This window comes from Hyperolius riggenbachi, chromosome 2 (assembly GCF_040937935.1).
Source record: "Hyperolius riggenbachi isolate aHypRig1 chromosome 2, aHypRig1.pri, whole genome shotgun sequence".
Lineage (NCBI taxonomy): Eukaryota > Metazoa > Chordata > Amphibia > Anura > Hyperoliidae > Hyperolius > Hyperolius riggenbachi.
This window is the reverse complement of record NC_090647.1, coordinates 141,790,876-141,808,292: the sequence shown is the minus strand read 5'-3', so window position 1 is coordinate 141,808,292 and position 17,417 is coordinate 141,790,876. Positions and strand designations below refer to the sequence as shown.

At 47.5% G+C, this 17,417-nt stretch overlaps 1 protein-coding gene across 1 annotated transcript in view; it reads right to left on the bottom strand.

The window, feature by feature from the left end:
* Positions 1–17,093, bottom strand: part of TIMELESS (timeless circadian regulator) — a 111,656-nt gene extending 94,563 nt beyond the window's left edge. Inside the window, exon 1 of the mRNA XM_068267573.1 lies at positions 17,028–17,093. The gene's annotated coding sequence lies outside the window, so the exon portion shown is untranslated. The remainder of the gene's footprint in view (positions 1–17,027) is intronic.
* Positions 17,094–17,417: the final 324 nt, after the last annotated feature.

Sequence of the window (17,417 nt, the reverse complement as noted above, 5' to 3'; positions counted from 1 at the left end):
TCTGTACCTTGTCTGTCCGTGTGTTGCCGACCTGGCTTGCCCGACCTTGAGAGCTATCTCTCTCCTTAAGAGATAGTCTCCAGACCTGCTAGTGACATCCACCTTTCAGGTGTCACTCACTCACAGGTCCTTCCTACTTTCAGCCTGGGACTCCACCCCTTTGGAGGTCTCAGGCTGCTGGAAGGTTTTTGCACTTCTCAGAAGGCAGTATCGCCCATACTGCCAAAGACCACCTGCTCCTCGGGTGGCCTTACTCAAAGTCATTACTGTTGCACCAAACACTCACACTATATAGGTGTTCAGAGGTTAGTTATACTTGGATTATCGGTGATTCTGCAGATCATCAATAATCGGGTATATATCTGTATTCTTGGTGATACTGCAGATCACCAATAATCAGATACTCTCTGTGTGCTGACACTGATCGTTACACATCAATGGAACATGGTGCTATTAGATGACTGACTGCACGTAGAAAAGGAACAGGACAACACACACCCGTGTTCCAAGCCATAGCAGTGTAACGGATATAGGGGAGAGATTGGGCATATGTGAACTGGAGCGTCAGTTACTTGTGTGGAAACTACATACTGAACACTAATAATAATCCTAACATTTGTATAGCGCTCTTCTCCTGTTGGACTCAAAGCGCTCAAGAGCTGCAGCCACTAAGGATGCGCTCGAAAAGGCCACCCTGCAGTGTTAGGAAATCTTGCTCAATGACTTTTTAGTAATAGGTACTGACCATAGCCAGAATTTGAACCCTGGTCTCCCGTGTCAAAGGCAGAGTCCTTAACCAGTACAGTATCTAGCCACTCACACATTATATGTTGTTTTATATGCCATTTATTCACATGGATGGGAGTGGTGCTGACATCTGTGAGGCTGCACAGGATAGCACTAAGGGCTTGCTTCCACTAATAACGCAGGAGACATTGGCAGCGCTTCCAAACAGAGGCTGCACCCGAATTGACTACCTGCAATAGATGTGCAATAGATGTGCAATGTGGACTAAAATACAACTTGCATTCAAAACAGGTACAGCAAAGGAGGACGTTAGCTTCAGTATAAATAACGTGCACAAATTATTCCCTACTAATCATAAAATGGTATACACATTTCTTCAAACAGACATCAAACCAATGACAGCACTCATAGGCTGAAACTGAATTGTAGACCAACAGAGGCACGCAGAGTCCACAGGGGCTAAATACATGCCTTGAATGCAAATCAGATGCACTAGGAAAAAAATCATGTCTCCTGCTGTACAAAACTCATGTAAGTATACCTATAGCTAGCTGCATCCATGTGCTTCAATGTGCATTCAAATCATAGATTAGGACTAGTACATGATTTGCATCTTATTTGCATTCAAGGCATGCCCCTGTGGGGCTTTGCATGCCTCTGTTGGTCTACAATTCAGTTGCAGCCTATGAGCGCTGTCATTTGTTTGATGTCCACTAATAACGCGTCATACGCCGGAGGGAGGAGCTTGCGATCCCATTCATTATACTGAATGGGATCACAGGCTGAATCGCCCCGAAATGCAGCAAACCATGCGTGACAATTCAGCGGTGAATCGCCACGCGTGAATGCAAACGGCAGACAGTGCAGTCTATGCACTGCTGTCCCTGCGAACGAGTTTCCATGAGCGCGCTATATGGAAACGACCCCTGAGTTTTATCTAGCAACATGGAAAGACACATGATATTCGACAGGTACAGACACAGCTAATGAATGCCTTGGGCATATTCACCATGTAAATAAAATGCTTGTTTAATCTTTTGGGCATAGTGACATTATTATTATTTATATAGCGCCAACGTCCTCCACATCACTTTACAGAGACTATAGTCTTGTCATTAATGCTAGGTACAAACTATGAGATTTTCTGGTCAATTTACTGTGTAGATCGATTATTTCCAATTTGTCCGATCTGCTTTCCGATTGATTTCCAAGCATTTTCCGATAGATTTCCGCTCACTTTAATAGGAAATCGATCGGAAAATGGTCGGAAATCGATCTTAAAAGCAAATCGGACCTGTTGGAAATAATCGAACTGACAGTAAATTGTCCAGAAAATCTCAGTGTGTACCCAGCATAACTGTCTCTCAGAGGAGCTCACAATCTAATCTCTACCATAACATAATGGGGGAATAGATCATGTAACCACCGTTGTTCATTATTTATTCTGCACTGTGTTACACTAGTCCAAGTCCTGTGCAAAAAACACACTGTGTGGCTCCAGAATTATGTAAACAAGGTGGTAGGAGGTGCCCAAAAAGAATAAGATAATTAAAAACAGTTTAAAAGGTTAGGAGTTGCTTATCTAAATGTTGATTTAAAAATATTCACTTTATTTGCGCAACAAAAGACAACATGATTTGGGGGTGTTTGTACTAACTTCTTCAGGTCAATAATGTGCTTTATCCGCAATCCAGACCGCCTTGGAAGGTTGATCATGGACACAATCCTATACAATAAAACCTAACTGTCCCTGCGTCATCAGCATCTTTCCCTGTCTGTCCGTAGATTTTTTGTACTGCGCATGTGAGCAGTACAGAAAGCCGTTGGGACGGGAGGTGCGGCCAGGGCGGCGGGTGCGCGCGCCGGGCGTCGATAATTTCCCTACCTAGAGCCTGTTTTTATACGGGCTTAGGTAGACTAGTTGTTGAATAAAACCTTTGAATGGTGTGTGTTCTAACTTTTATCATAACAATGAGAGTCTGCAGACATGATTGATGTCCATCATTATGTGCACTGTATAACCATTTTCTGAACAAGTACAAAAAAAAAAAACCTAACCAATATTTCTCCTTTATTAATTTCAATAGCAAATAGAGTCATTTTCTGCATGGTATTTTATGTATTTTCATAAATACTTCTGTAAATATAAATTCACGGTCCTTAGGTTTCGGAAGGTTGTTAGGAACTGTGGTTTTCTAGAAGCCCTGTCGTCTACCACTCACAAAGTCACTGAGATACTTATGCTAGTCCATTTTTTCAGCTTCATGGATGTATCGCTCCAGACACATCACAGACCATCTACAGGCAGTGGCGTACCTAGGGCATTTGACACCCGGTGCTAGGTATTGAAAGACACCCCCCCACCCACGGTCCACCACCTGCGGCGCGCTTCGCGCGCCGCGGCGAAAAAATGGGCGTGGCTATGACCGGATGGGGCGGAGCTAATTTAAAAGTGCACCCAAGTTTTAGTCAACCTTTCTCCAGAAAATTCACATCATTGCGCAGCTTTTCTCCAGAAAATACACAAAATGTCAGAAGCTTTCAACATAAAATACACGTAATGCGAGAACATTTCACCAGACATTACACGTTATGTGAGCAGATATTACAAGAAAATACATTCAATCATGTCGGCAGATTTGACCAGAAAAAAATCATTCAATCTTGCGGTAGATTTGACCAGAACATACACAATGTCAGCACCAGATTTCACCACAAAATACACAATATCGGTAGTTAAACTGACCACAAAATACACAATGACGGTAGTTAAACTGACCACAAAATACACAATGACGGTAGTTAAACTGACCACAAAATACACAATGACGGTAGTTAAACTGACCACAAAATACACAATGACGGTAGTTAAACTGACCACAAAATACACAATGTCGGCAGTTAATCTGACCACAAAATACACAATGTCGGTAGCAGATCTGACCACAAAATACACAATATCGGTAGCAGATTTGAGTGTTGGCAAGCTGATAGCCTGGTGGGTAGGTGGTTAAGGGTGAGCAGCCTGATTGCCTAGTGGGTAGGTGGGCAGCCTGCTGGGTAGCAGTGGTGGGTAGGGGGGCAGCAGTGGTGGGTAGGTGGGCAGCCTGCTGAGTAGCCTGGTGGGTAGGTGGGCAGCAGTGGTGGGTAGGTGGGTAGCATGGTGGGTAGCCTGGTGGGTAGGGGGGCAGCAGTGGTGGGTAGGTGGGCAGCCTGCTGGGTAGCAGTGGTGGGTAGGTGGTCAGTCTGCTGGGTAGCAGTGGTGGGTAGGTGGGCAGCAGGGGTGGGTAGGTGGGTAGCCTGGTGGGTAGGTGGGCAGCCTGCTGGGTAGCAGTGGTGGGTAGGTGGGCAGCAGTGGTGGGTAGGTGGGCAGCCTGCTGGGTAGCCTGGTGGGTAGGTGGGCAGCCTGCTGGGTAGCCTGGTGGGTAGGTGGGCAGCAGTGGTGGGTAGGTGGGCAGCAGTGGTGGGTAGGTGGGCAGCAGTGGTGCGTAGGTGGGTAGCAGTGGTGGGTAGGTGGGCAGCAGTGGTGGGTAGCCTGGTGGGTAGATGGGCAGCCTGCTGGATAGCCTGGTGGGTAGGAGGGCAGCAGTGGTGGGTAGGTGGGCTGCAGCGGTGGGTAGGTGGGCAGCAGCGGTGGGTAGGTGGGCAGCAGCGGTGGGTAGGTGGGCAGCAGTGGTGGGTAGCCTGGTGGGTAGGTGGGCAGCCTGCTGGGTAGCCTGGTGGGTAGGTGGGGAGCAGTGGTGGGTAGGTGGGCAGCAGTGGTGGGTAGCCTGGTGGGTAGGTGGGCAGCAGTGGTGGGTAGGTGGGCAGCAGTGGTGGATAGGTGGGCAGCAGTGGTGGGTAGCCTGGTGGGTAGGTGGGCAGCAGTGGTGGATAGGTGGGCAGCAGTGGTGGGTAGGTGGGCAGCAGTGGTGGGTAGCCTGGTGGGTAGGTAGGCAGCAGTGGTGGGTAGATGGGCAGCTTGCTGGGTAGCCTGGTGGGTAGGTGGGCAGCAGTGGTGGGTAGGTGGGCAGCAGTGGTGGGTAGCCTGCTGGGTAGGTGGGCAGCAGTGGTGGGTAGGTGGGCAGCAGTGGTGGGTAGGTGGGCAGCAGCGGTGGGTAGCCTGGTGGGTAGGTGGGCAGCAGCGGTGGGTAGCCTGGTGGGTAGGTGGGCAGCAGTGGTGGGTAGGTGGGCAGCAGCGGTGGGTAGGTGGGCAGCAGCGGTGGGTAGCCTGGTGGGTAGGTGGGCAGCAGTGGTGGGTAGGTGGTGGGCAACAGCGGTGGGTAGGTGGGCAGCAGCGGTGGGTGGCCGGGCCGGTGCACCTGTAAAAGAAAAAAAACCCATTCACTTACCTGCAGATGAAACCTCTCTTCCGAATCCCAGGCAGCCTCCGCAGCTCCTCTTGAATGTCCCGCGCCGTCTCCTGCTGCGTCATCAGTGCAGGGCTACGGGAAAATGGCCACCGAAGCCCGCACTGGAGACAAAAATAGACGGCAAGATGGCGTCGGCGGCCATCTTGCCGTCTATTTTTGTCTCCAGTGCGGGCTTCGGCGGCCATCTTCCCGTAGCCCTGCTCGGGTAAACTGAGGGCGGCTATCAGCCGCCCTGTCAGTGCCCGTTCTGCCCTTGGAGGGGAAGCGCCGAAGGAGGGGACCCAGGTGAGGGAGATGTGGGGGGGTATTTCCCCCCTCCCCGCCGACGCTGCCACCCCTCCTTCAGCGCTGCTTCCCCTCCTGTGTCATCAAGGCTTCTGGGGAGGCCTTGATGACACCCCCCTGGAGCTGACACCCGGAGCGGAGCGCTCCTGGCCGCCCCATGGTAGGGACGCCACTGTCTACAGGTACCTTGGTATGGCAAATCCGCTGAAGACCGGACTATGAGGAGGCAAGAAAGATGGCAACATACAAGTACCACTACAGCATAAGTCATGTCCTGAAAGGGAAACTGAAATGAGAGGAATACAGAGACTGCCATTTTCATTTCCTTATATCAAATCAAAGATAGCTTTATTGGCATGACCAAGATTTATACAGGTATTGCCAAAGCAAGGGGAAAAGGGGGACATGGAAGGGGGTGGGGTAGGGGGACAATGGCTAAGCAGTCTGTGGACATTTTATAAGGAATGGCAGTTGCCTGGCTGACATTCTGCTATTTAGCCTTTAGCTGTTTTGAGTCACAAACGTGCAAAAAGCATGTAGCCAGTGGAGTCAGACCAGAGTTAAAGCATCTGATCTACATACTCATTCTGGGCTGGTGACTTAAAGAAAATCTGTAACGAAAAAACCTCCCCTGGGGGGTACTCACCTCGGGTGGGGGAAGCCTCCGGATCCTATTGAGGCTTTCCCCGTCCTCCTCGGTCCCTCGGCGACAGCGAAAATCCTCCTGGAGCAGCGGCGATGTAAATATTTACCTGCGTGGCTTCAGCGCAGGCGCAGTATCTGCTCTCTGCCCGGAGATAGGCGAAAATAGACGATCTCCGTCAGGGCCGCTCTACTGCGCAAGCACAAGTCTCCTGCGCCTGCGCAGTAGAGCGGACCAGACGGAGATCGGCTATTTTCGCCTATCTCCGTGGGAAGACCCAAAACAGCGCCCCCGCTGGAGCCAGGAAAGGTGAATATTGCACAGCGCGACAAATTGTCGCCTGCGCGTTCCGGTGGTTCCAGAAAGACCGCCGTGTTACACAGAAGGACGGGGGAAGCCTCAATAAGGTCCAGCGGCTTCCACCCAATTGAGGTGAGTACCCCCCAGGGGAACTTTTTTTCAGTACAGGTTTAATTTAAAGTATTACAGAATGAAAAGCTCAGCCTCTGTATTCCTCTTACTTCAGGTTCCCTTGAAGAGCCAACTCAATAGAAATAAAAAGAACACCAACATCAAAACATGCCACGCCCGCAGTGCTGGTACGGCAAGCTGCCTGAAAGAGGATATGGAGGCAATTGATGTGAAGACTTGGAAGCTCCTCACAATGTACAGGGGTGTCCAAGACCATCATATAGAGACTATACACCAGCTGCAAAGAGGGCAAAAATGAGTCTGGCAAAAGTCAAAGCCAACATTCTGAACAAAATCCAAAACATCCATGATACATAGTAACTAAATATGTTGTGATTTGCTGAGAGAATATCTGCTAGGCAGACAATAAAGAAAGCCCAAGTAGAGGGCGTGCCATAACATGACAAGACCCTACTACAGATGCACCACTGACAGGAAACTGTGGAACCTAAGGCCCCGTTCACATCACAAAGGCGGACGGGCACGCACGCGGAACGCAACGCGTACGAACGCACGCCATCCGCGTTTGTGTGCGTTACGTGGCTGATCCCATCACTGAAAAGTGAATGGGACAGCCACGCGTTTTTACAAAAAATGCGTGCAGCATGCGTTCCCAGACCGCACAGGTCCAGAACGCATGCAGTGTGAAGATCAGACATTGCACTCTATGCAATGTCTGATGTCGTGCGTATCTGCCTCCTGCACGCGTTTCCAAAACGCGTCTGGAAACGCGTGCAGTGTGAACGGGGCCTTAACACTGGAAAATCCCATCAGTGGCTAGAAAGAGCTATAGTCAGACAGCAATGAGGCACAGCCTTATAGCAGCACAAGCATACAGGCATGAAGCACCAGATCCATAAAAGGAAGATCTATTGCACTAGACAGGACCCAAGGTATTGGCTATTAGAGATAATCAAAGAGATGCAAATACTTCTGAGTTTTTGCAAACTTTTATGAAAATATATGCAGTTTGAAAATGGACCAATCAATTTAAACACGGGTTTAAAGAGGAACCATAACCAAGGATTGAACTTCCTAATCAATAACTGATACCCCTTTTCCCATGAGAATGTTTTTCCTTTTCTTAAACAGATCATCAGGGGACTCTGTATGGCTGATATTAAAGTGAAACCCCTCCGACAGTGTGATGTCAGCACGTGCTGACATCACACTGTGGGAGCCTTGAGGGAAATGGCTGTTTCCAACTGCCAAAAATGTATCATCTCTTTCAACAGACATCACCTGCTAACAGTAAAGATGTTGCCATGTGATAAATGTCAGAATGTAAATCAGGTAGAGGAAAGATTTTACAACGGGCAAATATTGACTAAATCATTTATAAATAATAATTGTAAAAACTAAGCACTTTTTTTCATTACGTTATTTTCACTGCAGTTCCTCTTTAAAATTGATGGTCCATTTTGAAGCTACATATATTTGCATAACAAAATGCATACATTTGCATCAACCCAGAAGTATTTGCATCTCTACTGGCTATGCAGACATTCCTCAGAGACAGTACAACTGAGTGGCAAGATGTAAAATAGAGGCAGAAATAACATACACTGAACTGCACAACCAAGCAGCTGGTACTGTGACAGCTACATATGTTCAGTGTATGGGCTAAACCCTCCCAGGTCTAGTTGGAAAATGAAAGGTCATGGAAAATAACAGGGTTATGATGCTATGGGACTTCAAGATACAGATAGACAGGCATTGGCCAATAGGCTGGAAATCATGGTAGCAAACTAGGACTAGAAGACAACAGTGATGAGAGATGTAGTGATACCAAGTGGCAGCAACATCAGGATGGAGTATGAGAAACTGGTAAAGGCCCGGAAAGAATTAGAGAGGATGTGGAAAGTTAAAGCAGTTTGAGGAAAATGTACAAAACATGGACTATGTGAATGGGGTTTAAAATCTTTAAATCCATTTTATGTGCACACTAGGCTGTCTTATCTTAGCAGTCCAGAGGCTTCCCATATCTTTTTAAACCCCTCTGTTCCAACCGAGGGTTTTCCTACGGCCCTGTTTCAATTTTTGCCGAAATCAGTCTCCAAAATGGACAGCAGCACCAGTGCTTATGTGAATACGCACCTGTATTCCTCTAGCTTTGGCTATAGGGAATCAAGAGTCTTCTGAAAAAATTCTGTCAGCACCTATGGATACCGCTAGGAGGGCCAGGTGCAGAGTGAGCTTCAGAACTGTAACAGATCACTCACCTCCCTGGGTTCCAGCGGCAGCAGCAGCTCCTCCTCTACTGTCCTTCCAGGGCTCAAATTACGACAAATGATGATCTCAGTTTAGAGATGCAGCACCCCTTGCAGGACAGGAGGAAGACTTGCAGGATGTGGCCGGTTTCCGGAAGGTGAGTAATCTAGGCTCGCTGCACACTTTGCGTAACGGGTGGGGGGGGGCACTACCTGGTGGCCTATACTGAATGGGGAGCACCCATTCAGTATAGCTACCTTTACTGAAAGGAGGGGGGGCCTGGCTAACTATAAAAGGAGGGCACTCTCTACCTATCTATACTTTGGGGACCTCTCTGGCTATCTATACGCGTAAGAGAGGAATCGGCGCGGGAGACTTGGGCGCAGGATACAGCTGGTATATGGCTGATCCTGCTGCTGCACAAGTCCCGGCCGTGCTAAATACTATTCCCCCTCCAGGCCGCCATGGATAGTGGGGGAATGAAATATCTCGGCTTCCAGCAATTGCTGGAAGCCGAATTATTGTATTTTAAAAGTAACCTCAGCTCCGTCTTCTGACGGCACCGAAGTTACGCCCTGTGCACCCAAGTCTCCTGCACTGGATTCACTGTGTTCGATTTATACTGGGGGAGGGGGAATGCTTTATGTCTACCCATTATGGGGGGCACACTGTGACTACCTGCATGTGGTCACTCTCTGGGTGTACACTTTGGCTACCTATACTGAAATCTGTGAAGAATTATACCGCAAACCTGGCTTTTTAAATATGTATGCATTGAGGGTATATTACTATTATTGTTACAAATAAGCTCTTATGCTGGGAATACACAGCTCGATTCTGAGCCATTTAGATGGCTCGAGCGATAATTCCCGACATGTCCGATCTCCCGCATTGAACACAATGGAAAAAGATCAGAAAAACGAGCGGAAGATAAGAGAATCGCCTGCAGAATCGATTAGGGAATAAATCAGGTGGGAGAATCGAGTGGCAAAATCAAGCCGTGTATGCCGAGCATCATAATCAATAGTGTACAATGAGAAAGCGAAAAACAGAACACCTTTATTTCCAAATACAATATTGGCCCCATACATTGTGCCAGGAGCATAATCTAAATGTTGTTATAACCAGGATAAATAAGCAAATACAATTTGTGGGTTTAACTTACAGTTAGCATGGTTTATTGTAAAGCCATAATGGTTGTAAATGGAGAAATTGTGCGTTTTTCAATTTTTTCTCTTCTTTTCCCTTTAAAATGCACTGAAAATAAGGTAATTACTAAACAAAATTATCACACAGCCTAATTTGTCCTGAAAAAAACAATACATAGATTATTTAGATGTGATTAGTAGTAATAAAGTTATTGGCGAATGAATGGGAGCAGTGCGGATATGTGAAAATTTGCTTGGTCCTGAAGTGGTTACTGAATGGCAGTAAGATCAGCAGGATAGACAGGCAACTGCACAGTTTGGAAAATATGGCAGCCTCTATTTGCCTCTTACTCCAGGGTTACATTTACAGATCTTTATACACAGCTCGCAAACATTAGTACATGACCAAACCAATGTAATTTTCACAAAGTGCAATGCACATTAATTTGGTTGTAAATTTGCTATTTAGTATTTTATCCACCTGATTTTCACTAGTATATTATAACAGACCATCAACCTGCTTTTTAGCAGGTATTCCAGAACCATCTAATTCCCTTCTTCATTATGTGGCTACAGCTAAAACAGGCAAACAGTAATGACCGACTTCTTGACATGTGACCTTACATAATTTTTTCTTCAGACAAATGCACAGATTGGTGGAGAAAAGCAAGCTATGAGGCCATTCGCTGCACATATAGAAAATAGGTCAGCAGCTTGTGTCACTGAAACCAGTGTATATTTCATGGTAAGATGATATTTTACATTCACTTTATAAACATGATGCTGTGAGAGCTTAAATGCACTGAAATACAAAACGTCCTCTAAATTGAAGCACACGCCATTTTCTGATTACAGGATTTGTCACAGCTTGCGAGCAAGGAACAAGGCTGTAGGTATAATGGCTATACCCATTCAAAGGTGCCCACTATTGTTACAATCTTGATTGTACAATCTTACCACTTCTATGTAATATGAGGGACTACCTAAAGTATACACTTGCAGTATCAGAATAATTTATTTTGCCAATTATCCCCAAAAGCCAAGAACTGAGGCTGCCATAGTATGGCTTCACCATTTGCATCTGGTATTCCTAAGAAGACATTAAAGAGGGGGGGGGGGGGGGGGCAGAAAGAGGCGAAGGTTCGGCAGCGACAGCCCGGTCCTTCAAGAAAGAAACCGGCGGTGATGGCTGACGCTGATCCGGGTTGCTGGCATCTGCAAGTGCTGGCCAAGGTGTTCCAATTCAAAAGGTGCAGTAGTGTTCATTTCTGTGGTGGGTCCCGACTCCTGAGCAGCATTCGGCAAGGCTGGTCAAGATAATCTGGTTGTCACAGATGCGTCCCGCTGTGGCTTCTGGATTATCGGCTGGCATCCTGGAGGGGCTGAACCAGAGGTGTCCCTGCTGCAGTGGAGCAGCAGCCGACGGATGACAAGAGTAGACATCCAGCAAGGCCAGAGGTGTCCTGATCGGCACAATGTCTTCCGACCTTAGTGGAGCCCTGACCTTCATGATTATATTCACTCCCTTTACCCTTCTACTACACAGATTTAATTAGACTGTACAATCAATATTGTATCATTAGTGGACTCCTGTAGGAGACTGCAGAAGCAATCTAAAGAAGATAGATAGAGCGCTCCATAGTGTAAAACCAACCAACTAACGAGACAGCGGCTCCACAACCCCTAAGACTAACACAAGCAGTGTGAACTGTCTTTAGGAACGCTAGACAATTTTTTTTATTTTTGTGAACACAACCTTTAGGAGACTTACTGCCAGCAAATAGTGCAGCAGTCATCAAAGCAGAGGTTTAAAGAGAACCTGAGGCGGGGTTCTCACAACAAAATCCCCATACAGAGGCTGGCTCTGCCTATCGAGCCCAGCCTCTGTTGCTAATCAGATCCCCCCTAACACCACCCTGCACTCAACCAGACCCCATAAATCACAGCCGCGCTGTGCGGCTGTGTTTACCTTCCTAACGTCAGTCTCGGCGCTCCCCCCGCCTCCTGCAGAGCTCCGGTCCCCGCCCGCGTCCCTCCCCTCCAATCAGCGTGGAGGGAAGGGATGTGGGCGGGGACCAGAGCGATACAGGAGGCGGGGGAGAGCGGAGACTGACGTTAGGAAGCTAAACACAGCCGCTGCTGACACGCTGCGTGTCGGCAGCGTGTCTGAGATTTATGGGGTCTGGCTGAGCGCAGGGGGGATTTAGGGAGGGTCTGATTAGCAACAGAGGCTGGGCTCGATAGGCAGAGCCAGCCTCTGTATGGGGATTTTGTTGTGAGAACCCCACCTCGGGTTCTCTTTAAGATGTGGTACAGAGCACTTTAAAAAGAGGAACTTTACTAACTAAAACTTAAAAGTGATTCAGAGCCTGTTAAAGCAAAAACCACAAACATAAAGGCAACCAGGCAATTGGCATTACTTATGGGGATGAAAATACCCAAATGGCCAACTGAGTCCATCTCTGCCAAGGTCTAACCCCTAAATAGTGTTTTAATAGTGCACACTCCCATCTAACCTTGTAGTAGAGTTGTATAATCTGTTGTCACTGTTTCTTTATGCTGGGCATACATGGTGAGATAATGCGCTGGAATCGAGCCAGCGCGTCACTGCTCGTCCGCGCGTGCTTGCGGATCGATTCTCGCTTGTCCCCGCCGGGCGCTTCTTATCAGCGCTTCGTTTTTTTTTTCTACTGTCCGTCCACGGGGATCGAGCGCGGTATCGATCCGGCAGGGTGATCGGACACGTCGGATATTATAAATCGAGCCATCAACGGCTCGATTGATAATAAAAAACGAGCTGTGTATGCCCAGAATTAGAGGTCCTCTTGTTTTTTAATAATTTTGGGCAATCTAATAACTGTTCCTGATGACAAAGGGGTTCATTTGTGCGCCCCCATACCAGAAGTTTTCTACTAGAGGTATACTATAGCCTAAAACACTAAAAGTACCGCGGTAGACTTCACAGAGACTCCACAATGAAAGATGAATTTCTAGTGAAATAAACTGCTGTTGTGTCCACAAAATCCAATGGGCTGACATATTTATTTACCTTTTAAAGATGCACTCTGCCTGGCTGTCCTGCTGATCCTCTGTCTCTAGTACTTACAGCCAAATACCCTGAACAAGCATTCAGATCACATTTTCTTACCCGAGTTGGACAAGATTAGCTGCACATTTGTTTCATGTGTGTGATCTAGATACTACTGCAGCCAAATACATCATTAGGACTGCCAGGCATCACATGATTAGCATGTGAAGCTTGGTTTAGTGGAGTGCACACGCAGCACACAGAAGACGGAGGTGTCAGCATGCTTCTGAGCCACTTAACTATGCGCCGGCCAGAAGCAAAGAGGGCAGGACATACTGCGTACACAGGGCGCAGTATGTCCAGGGCAAAGGTCACCAAAGTCATGGATATTACAATAACGGGGGCAGACGGAGCGGGACAGGAGTAGCGGCTGGTATGTACTTTTTACCCCCCACACACTGCATCTATCATTTTTACCAGAACCTTTCGTTTCTGGTATCCTTTAAGTAAACATCAAGGGAACCGGCTGAGTAGTTTACTATATCAGGATTGTTAATATATTGTATATTCACAGACGCATGGTCCAGACCTAGTGACTGAGTTCACTATAGCCAGTGGTTTACTATCAGAGTTTACTATAACAAGATTCTACTGTACCAGATGCCTGGCAGTCCTGCTGTTCTTTTGCGCATCATTAAAGTCCCGAATCACAGAGCTGAAACAAGCATGCAGCTAAACTTGTCAGACTTCAGTCATAGCACCTGATTTTCACACTTGTTCAGGGTCTATGGCTAAAAGTACTAGGCTACTTTAACCTGCTGGGCGTTTGAATTATGCGCAGCCTCACGGCTGCGCATGGTTTTTACACCTAAATTTTTTTTTTTAATCATGTAGCTAGCCTAGCGCTAGCTACATGATACCCCCCTCCCAGCCGAATCCCACCCACCCCTCCGATCGCCGCCGGCGCCTATGCCCGTCAGGAAATCCCGTTCTGAACGGAATTTCCTTGAGGGCTTTCCCCGTCGCCATGGCGACGAACGGAATGACGTCATCGACGTTGTGACGTCATAGGGAGTCCCGATCCACCCCTCAGCGCTGCCTGGCACTGATTGGCCAGGCAGCGCACCGGGTCTGAGGGGGGGCCTACTACGCGGCGGATCGGCGGCGATCATAGAAACACGCAGCTAGCAAAGTGCCAGCTGCGTGTTTAAAAAAAAAATTATTCAAATCGGCCCAGCAGGGCCTGAGCGGTGGCCTCCTTCACACAAGAGGCTGAGCTGCGCATTTGCAGAGCAGTTCAGCCTCCCGTCTGCGGCACGCCAGTGCAATTAAAATGCAGCCAAATTGCAGCAGTTTTAACAAGCGTTGACATGCAGTGGCGTTACTGGGCGGCAGAGCATGTCGAGTCTGAGCACGGCTGCAGCAGTGCTCAGATCTCACTCTGTGGGGGAGGGGAGGGGCGTCTGTACAGCGCTGGTACCGGGCGCTAACAAGCGCTTAGCCGGTGCAGGAGAGCAACTGACAGGTGGTGACTTCACCGCTAGTCAGCTGCCCGTGTGAAAGAGCCCTGACATTCACATGTTGCAGTGCACTGTGTCAGACAAGATTATCGCACAGCAAGTGCGATGCAATTATATAGTACTGGTACATCCACATTGGCACGTTAGCAGTGCAGTGAGACGAAAAGCATGCTGTGCAGTGCTGGACAATGTGCAGTGGAACATACTATTTACGTGCTGCATTGTATCACACGCATGATGCAATTTTTCTCCTCATTTGCGATCTTGTTTTACAAGTTGAGCAACACCCCAGTGTGAAACTAGCTCTGTAGTGTGAGTTCTTTCACACTACATCCGTTGCAGCGCAACTGACAAAAATCACATTGCAATGCAATTATATTCCACTAGCACTTATGCCTAATACACACAATGGGCTTGATTCACAAAGCGGTGCTAACCTACTTAGCACGTCTAAAGTCTTTAGACGTGCTAACCAGGGTGCTAAGTAGGTTAGCACCGGATTTCTCAATCAGATCGCGCGCCAACTTTGCGCGCGCAAAGTTTTACGCGCGCAAAGTTTTATGCGCGCTAAGTCCCATAGGCTTTAATGGGCACTTCGCACGGAGCGCCCTGCGCTCTGTGCAGTGCGCGCGTAAAGTTTTGCGCGCGTAAAGTTTTATGCGCATAAAATTTTATGCGCGAAAAGTTTGTTTAGACGTGGTAAGGGGGTTTTCACAGGCGTGCTAACAGTTAGCACCGCTTTGTGAATCAAGCCCAATGAGATTTTCTGACAGATTTCTTGCTAGATCGATTATTTTCAGCATGTCCGATCTGATTTTCTATCGATTTTCCATTCACTTCTATGGAAAATCGATTGTAAATCAGATTGGACATGCTGGAAATCGATCTGGCAAGAAATCTGCCACAAAATCTCATTGTGTGTATTAGCCATTAGACATTGACTAATTTGTATTGCGGAATAACCTACAGCATGCTATGCGTTACCAGACAACGTGCGGGTTAATGGTTGAGGTAAGTTTTCGCCTATGGGCTATACAGGGCCGGATTTGTACTCTTTACCGCCCTAGGCCCACTATCTCCAGCCGTCCCATGATTTCAGTGAGGTTAAAGGAGTCATCAGGGAAAATAATGTAAAATGAGTGCTACTTACCGGGGGCTTCCTCCAGCCCCAAGCTCCCAGCATGTCCCTCGCCGCAGCTCTGCACACAGCCATTCGCCGCAGCTCCCTCCCGGTCCCCGGCGATGACGTCAGAGCGACCTCCAGGTCGCACTGTACTGCGCCTGCACAAGCGGCGCTGTCAATCACCGCCACGTGGGCCGCAGCGGACAGCGCAGGTGCTCCGGCCCACGTGGCAGGTGCATTGCGGTATAACAGGTTGCGGTATTGTAACATACTGCATGCAGTGTGTTACTACTAAATGCTTGCAATCACAGTAACAGTGATGCATGCTTTAAATTGACTATATACTTCACTGTATCCGACACAAGGCTAGCCTAACATGCAGCACCGCTGTCCCGATCTGTTGCATTCCTGCTGTCACAGGAAATGCAAGGCCCACTGTGAATGTGGCCTAAAAGCTAGGCCCTTTGGCAAGCTTGGTTAAGGCTACAAATTTGAGAATAGAATTACTGTGGATTAGGGTTCAGTGACATATGGCTATGTAGTCTGTAATATACTTCAGAAGATGTTAGTGTTATATAAATAAATAATAATAATAATATGGTAGGACATTAGACTATAATTATGGCAGGATTAGATTGTAAGCTCCTCTGAGGACAGTCAGTGACATGACTATGTACTCTGTAAAGCGCTGCAGAACATGTCAGCTCTATATAAATACATAATAATAATATGGTAGGACATTAAACTATGACTATGGTAGGATTAGATTGTGAGCTCCTCTGAGGACAGTCAGTAACATAACGATGTACTCTGTAAAGTGCTGCAGAGGATGTCAGCTCTATATAAATACATAATAATAATAATATGGTAGGACATTAGATATGACTAGGGTAGGATTAGAGTGTGAGCTCCTCTGTGGACAGTCAGTGACATGACTATGTACTCTGTAAAGCGCTGCAGAAGATGTCAGGACTATATAAATATATAATAATAATAATATGGGAGGACATTAGACTATGAGTATGGTAGGATTAGAGTGTGAGCTCCTCTGTGGACAGTCAGTGACATGACTATGTACTCTGTAATGTGCTGCAGAAGATGTCAGGACTATATAAATATATAATAATAATAATAATAATAATATGGGAGGACATTAGACTATGACTAGGGTAGGATTAGAGTGTGAGCTCCTCTGTGGACAAGCAGTGACATGACTATGTACTCTGTAAAATGTGAGGGATTTACAGACTGTAAGATAGAATAGAAAAGAGAGCACTAGATGACAGAGAGGGGAAAGGAAAATAAAGCATGTGATGGGGAGGAAAGTTTAGAGAGAGAAGGAGAAAAAGAATGGCAGTTTTAGCTGTAGAGTTTATGTTGGATATGCAGGGGGAAGAAAACAGTCAATAATCAGCAGCAGCCCCTATCCCTCCTCCTGTAGGTTCTTATCTTTATTGCAGCTGATAGATAGTAGATAACTTTAACGTGCTGCTACTTGCCTGTGATAGCTATTCCCCGTATATACCACTGATAGCAGCTCCTGCAGTGCACATTGAATCTCCTGGCAGAGCCTGTGTGACAAGCAGCCTGGAGAGGAAGGGGGCGTGGCTGCAGAACACACAGCTCCGTACAGAGAGAGAGGAGAGGGGGAGGACTCGGGGAGCGACAGGCTGCAGGCATACACGTCACTGGAAACAGCCTGCAGCATCATCACCTCCCTCTGCCTCATTACAAATCCCCGACCCTGTCCGTGGCCGCCCTCAGCTATGTGTGGCAAACTCAGAAGCAGGGCGGCCGCGGATCGGTCTGGCTGACTGCACAGGACACTCTCCAAAGCACACAGACAGGAATATACTGCAGTCAAGCAGTTTCTACAAGGGTGAAATTCG